The 6,584-nt window shown below is 41.4% G+C and overlaps 1 pseudogene; it reads left to right on the forward strand.

Annotated features, from left to right (window-relative positions):
* Positions 1 to 5,699: 5,699 nt before the first annotated feature.
* LOC111741818 lies at positions 5,700 to 5,818 on the forward strand (annotated as a pseudogene).
* The last annotated feature ends 766 nt before the right edge of the window (positions 5,819 to 6,584 follow it).

The following is a 6,584-nucleotide window of genomic DNA, read 5'->3' on the forward strand; positions in this document are numbered from 1 at the left end:
TGATACTGTCTGCCTCCCCCACTAGAATGAAAGCTCCATGAGGGCAGATATGCATGTTGGTTTTGTTACTGCTGAATCCCCAGCTTCTCAAAAAATGCTTGGCATGTGGCAGGTAATAATAAATACTTTGTAAGCGAATGAATACAACTGCTATGTGCTTGGCAATGTGGCTGAGCCAATCACTGCTTAATAAGTGGGATCCACGAGAGAGCTGGATGTGGCCAGTTTGCCTGCATTTCTTCTCTACCAAAGTAGAACTATCTCACAGTGATCAATTCAGTTAGTGAGAAATCGCCCAAGCCTGATAAGGCATACAGACACAGTCATTAACGTTTCTACAGTATTTCCTTTTTGAATTCTTTAAAAATACACATAGATGGTTAAGGCAAAATGTTTTTGCTCTACCTAAGCTTGCCATACATCTGTAGTTTGAAAAGTGAATCTTGTCTCACTAATAATGGGTTTCATCATTTTGCTTGAAGAAAGAGATTTCAAGTAAAAGGGAAATCATCACTGTGACTCCTTTTATACTAGATTAATAAAGACTTTACAAAAACAGCCTACGCTTAACTCCTCGGATGTGCCTTGAGAGGGGAAGCCTATAACACCTGCAGACAAACCATCATCAGCTCCTGACAAGAGGAGGCGTCAGGCCCTATCTGAGTATTATTCCTTTTGGCCGGATGAAAGCTTCGGCCAATGAATTGCTTAGTTATTACTGTTTATTCTGCATCTGAGCAGCTATCTCATATTCTGGAAACTGGTTACCTAGTGGATATATTCATCAATTTCTGGAATTCCTGGTGTAAAATTCATTTATTTGCCAAAGGTTGACCTTAGAACCTCATACATGTGTTGAATATACCAAGTAAAACGCTCAGAGAGACGCCCTAGGGGATGGTGGGTGGGGAACATTTGATATTGGGAGAAAGAGGTTCCAGAAAGGCCTCACAAATAATGTGTCCTTTGCAGAAGCCCTGGATGGAGTGAGGAGCAAGCTTGCAGATTTGGGAGGGAGGGTATTCTAGGGAGAGTTCATGCAAAGGCCTTGAGGTAGAAATGAGCTGGACATGTCAGGACACAGAAGACCCTTCTTTGGGCTTCTCTCCCCCATCCCCACCCCCTCCCTCGCCTTGGCTAAAATCCCAACATCCATCCTAGCCCAGAAGCCAGACTCCTCTTTCCTGGTAGATGCAGGGTCTTCCCAGCCCTCGGTATGAATTAGACATCTCAGAGTAACCCCACCCCCAAAAGTTTTGTTGGAAGGAGTTCTAAGACTAGTTCTCCGGAGTAAACAAAACCCCTTTGTCCACCCACAGACAGGAAGCTGCAGATTACTGGCCTTTCAACACAGCTGTTCCACTGATGACAAACTCCTTAATCAAGTAGAGGTGTTGGCAAGACGCCACCTATCTCCAGGCGGATCCCTCTCCAACCACTCTCATACTCCCCGCAAAAAAGCTAGAAACCCAAAAGGCAAGGAAGAGCTGAGCTGCATGAGGGACCGGCTGGCGGTGTGCTCATTCTGCCCCATTTCTCTCAGGCCTGACACACGTCACTATCATTGAGTAAGCTGAACTCCTGGCCCCAACCCTCACCCTCTAGAAGGGAGGGGGAGTCAGCAGGGAGGGAAGTCAGCAGTGAGGAGGAAGAGGTGCATCACCCCCCACGCACACCCAGAGCCAGGCTGAGAACACAGATTAGGAAGGCACCGGCCCGGGCAGACCACCCTCCTGCAAGTTCACCGCCCCCTGGAGCAAGTCATCTCACCTCGAAGGGAAATCACGATAGATAACATGGTGGCTGTGGGATTCAACAGCATCTGCAGCCTGAGAGTGTGGGTGCTGCAAACAGTATATATAGGCTGCAGTTTCTGCTGAAATGGGTCCAGGTGTATAAATATATTAATGTTTTCACAACATTTCCATTTGTCTCAGCCTCATTTTCAACAGTTCCTCAGTTTCATGCTTATGAGAAAGACCGGCCATTTATTTGAATAGAAGTGGCATACAGAGTGAATTTAAAGGATGCTAGAAGGGCAAAGTGGGCCAAAATGTTATTGGATTTTCTATTGCCTCCTCACTACAGTTTTTTTTATACCGTGATGTCATTGTGCCAGGTACTTTCTTCATATCATCTCGTTTAACAACCACGTCAACAACATGAGATGGGTGTTTGTGTTCCCATGTTGCAGATGGAAGAACTGAGGCTCAGAAAGGTAGAGACACCTACCCGAGCTCACACAGCTAATAAAGAGCCAGAGATGGACACAGGTGTGTACGGTTCTAGAATCCAAGGAGATAGCTCTTCTTGCAACTCCATGCAAAGACTCCTACAAAAGGAATAACTACATGCTGAATACTTGTGGGTGAGTTAAATATCCATACCACCCTCTTAAAATGAGAAAGCAGAGCATCTGGGGTCCCATTTAGTTCCTAGTAGAAGGAGCAGCAACAAGGGAAGGAAGGTGCAGAAAAGATGCAAACCAGAAGAGAGACTGCCGACTTCCCATATTTGTTTGCCCCAGGCTGCCTGAGCTGGCTTTTCTTCATAGGGATAAGTAGAGAAACATATGCATTAGTCAGCATCTTCTGTGGTCCAGCTTCCTATCTTGCCTGGCAACAGGCAAATCTGATACACAAACAAAGTAGCAAGCCACCCAAGCACTGTGAAAAGAAGGGGCCACCCCGCCAGTCCTTAAAAATCTCCCCGCCCTCAGGCCTGGAATTTCCCCTCCACTCACAAATGCAAACACAGAGGCGCAGAGAGAGGGCTGCTGAACCGGCCCGTTAGACATCACCAGTCAGGGCGGAATCAGAACTGGAAAGCACTGAGCAACTCACCCAGTTTGTTCATCCATCCATCCAGTTATTCCTTCGTTAAAATGGCAAAGTTCTCGCCCTCGCGGAGCTGATGTACCAGTGAGGAAGACAGACTATAGACTAATAAATATAAATATAGTGTACGGGGGTAAAGAAGAATATTAGGCGTTGGGGGAAGGTTTTCCTGGGGTAACTTCGAGCAGAGAACTGGATGCAGGGCTGAGAATGAAACATAGCCGGCGTGTTCAACAATAGCAAGGAGGCCAGAATACCAGAAGAGAGTGAAATGATGCTGAGAGGTACCTGGTGCCGGATCATAAAGCTTTTTATGCGAAGGACAGAACTTTGGAATTTTTTTTTAATAATGATGCGAAGCCATGGAATAGTTGAAAAGAAAGGAACATCATGATCTCCTTTATGTTTAAAAAAAAAAATCACTCTTGCCACCATTTGGACAAGAAACCACAGAGGACAAGTGGAAGATGCTCATGGCTTAAGCTAGAGTGGAAGTCATGAGGAGTGTGGGAAGGCACTGGAGCCGGGAAGTGTTGTAGAGGTGGATGGAACGTAATTTGCTGACGAATAACATGTGGGATGTTCAAGAAAGATGTGATTCAAGGATGGCTGCATGGTCCTCATTCTGAACATGTGGTCGAACTGTGGCACCACCGATCAAATTAAAGTCTTGTAGGTGTCAGAATCTGTGCCAAATTTTACTTTGGGTCTCTGACCTTCAGATCAGTGGATCCCACATAGAAGGGGTTAATATATTTAAATGGTTGGGTGGATCTAGTGATTATTACATGCACATATATATAAACACAAACATTCGACTACTCTGTTACCCTTTGGTTTTTGCTGTGGTTTTTAAATTATTTTAGCTTTTTTTGTTTTCATGAAATCTTACTTGGAATACCAATATATAAAACAGTCAAGTTACAAATTTTTATTAATGAATATTTATCACTTGAGTTCAATTTTGATATTTGCTTTTAGTAAAGTCAATCAATGAGGCCAAATGGTTCTGGATAAATAGACATTTGAAATCAGATATTATGAATGACAATTGCAATGTTCTGCATGCGCTAACTTTCTATTATTTCTGTTTTGTTTGGTTGTACCCTGTGAAGAAGTGGTTACAAATGGCCTAAGTTTTAAACACATTATGTACCAATCAGTAATGCCTTTGGCTGCATGTACAGAGTTAAACATCAGAAGCTTAGCCATAAGGATATTTATGGTTGATTAAAAAAATCCAGGAATATAGAGAAGTAATCAGTTAGAAATAGTATCTTAGGAGATCTGAACAAATACCCCAAATGCTGAACGAGTTCAACAGTTTAACAGTGTCATAAAGGACCCAGATCTTTCCATCTTTCCATTCTGCCATCCCTTGGCTGTCCTTTTACTCCTAGGGAGCCACTTCAAGGTCATGAACCATCAAAAAAAACTGGAGCAAACAGTGGCCAAGACAGAAAGAGATCTTCTCTTTGTGAACTACTCTCTCTCTGTATCAGGCAAACATCTTCTCCAGAAGTCTTCAACAGAGTTTTCTTATGTCTAATTGGCCAGATCTGGGCCACATGCCTACTCAGACCTTAAATAAGCTACAAGAACTTCTGCCTAAAAGCTGAATAAGACCAAGGAATAATTTCAAGAAACTTTTCAATAACTGATCTGAAAGCTTGACAGACAAATAGCAGAATCATTTCGTATAAAATGAAATAATCACACATGTATTAAACTAGGCCATCTCCTGCTGTTCTCAGAATCAAAAGATAATATTGAGCAGATCTTTTCTAAAGATTTCAGAAAATGGAAAAAATTGACATGAAGAAAAACATACTAATGTTTTCATGTTTATCTCCTCTGCGTCCCATTCACTGTGGCTGCTGCTCCCCCACAATGTCTTCTCTTTTCCACAAACTCTCTGTAAGAACTTCATCCTCTCCCGACTCTTCCCCTCCCACCTTTCCTCGTCCTCACTCCCTGTAACACTGGCCTGATCTCTTGGTTTCTCCACTTGCATTTCTTCCCTTTATATTGATGAGTACAAAAAAAACAAGCCAAGTATTTTCCCAAAAGTGAAGAAAGGAAAAGGTCATAGTGCCAGGGCTTCAAGATTTCTACCTCTGTCAAATGATAATACTGAATAACAGTTCCTATTTCCTTTCATATGTAGTAGTCAGGTCAGAAGTGCTTCAAATTAACAATAAGGGCAAAAAGTTACTTATCATTCAATAATATCAATATGCAGCATAAGTTAACTTCGTATTCCACTAATGACACAGAAATGACATGAACGGGCTCTGAGCATCTACTTCAGTATGACCCACATATAGGACTAAATCCTTTGGTACACGTTTATACAATTTTGTACAATTATGGCCCACATATAGGATTGAATTTTTTGTACAATTTTCGGTGATGTAGGCCTGAATTTTTTGTAAAGCTGATAGTATTTTTTTTCAAGTTAAAAAATATGCTCAAAGATGATAGAAAAAAACTTTATTCTGGAGGCTACAACCCCTACACACACACACACACACACACAGAATAAACTTGACAATGCAAAGATAGTAAGTACTCTTCAGTGTTCAGTGTTAAATTTAAAATGGAAAATATTAGTTGGGGGTCTTTTTCCTTAGTCTACAATTTTCAGATGAGCTAAAGATACGTTACTCTAAAAAAAAAAAAGAAAAACAAACAAAAAAACTCAATTCATCCCATGCTAGGGTAGACATGAGTTGTGAATACTTGTTGAGATTATTTTTCCAGAGACCTCTGCAAATATGTCAATGTATGTCAACTAAGAAAAGTATCATGTTAACATGTTAATAAGAACAACAGGTCCCCCAATTAACTCACAACCATGTCGTCTATGGCCATGCCACCTTGAACAAACTTGATCCTGTCTGATCTCGGAAGCTAAGCAGGGTCAGGCCTGGTTAGTACTTGGATGGGAGACCACCTAGGAAGACCAGGTGCTGTAGGCATAAAAAAAATAAAAAATAAGAGATTGTAAGCTGACGTGGTCCTTGTAATCTGTGAGGTCAACCAAGGGTTGCCTCACCTAAAAATAAATAGATAGATATCTAGATAGATAGATAGATAGATAGATAGATAATAAAATAAAATAACGCACGACAATGTCTATGTACGATGGTTAGAAGGAACCCAGGCAATCCAGTACGTGAACTCCATGCACCTATCTTCTCTATGACAGGCATGTTGACCTCTTCCTACTGTGACAATTTTTAAAATGTAGAAATTCAGCAAAAAGGACCCTTTGCTTGAAATGGAAAAGACTATGACTCTAGCCAGTGGATGATTCCATTCCCCACGAGGCACGAGCTGTTCAGAAAAAGGTATTTCCTGGGATTGTGGTTGAATACCTCGAAGGCAAAGACTTGGTCTCTCATCCTCCTTCAACATGGACGAGATAACCCAGTAATAATAATCATGACAATAAAGTGGCCATGGTTAACTACATAAGAGTCTCATTTTCAGTTCAATTTTCAGCATCAGAAGTTCAAAATTATGGATCATCACCTCTGATGAAATTGAAAACTGAAAGACTACCTGCAATTTCACACCAACCAGAATTGAATTTCTCTGCCTTGCAAAGTCTCCAGAAATTCTTTATGTACTTTTGACTTGAAATAATGACTTCATTTCAAAAATAAAGCAGCTATAGAATTTGAAGTTGGCTTGCTTTTAATAAAGGTGGGTTTTCTCAAGCCAAGGCAGAAAAACTAGTCT

Source organism: Pteropus vampyrus, unplaced genomic scaffold (genome assembly GCF_000151845.1).
Source record: "Pteropus vampyrus isolate Shadow unplaced genomic scaffold, Pvam_2.0 Scaffold3, whole genome shotgun sequence".
Taxonomy (NCBI): domain Eukaryota; kingdom Metazoa; phylum Chordata; class Mammalia; order Chiroptera; family Pteropodidae; genus Pteropus; species Pteropus vampyrus.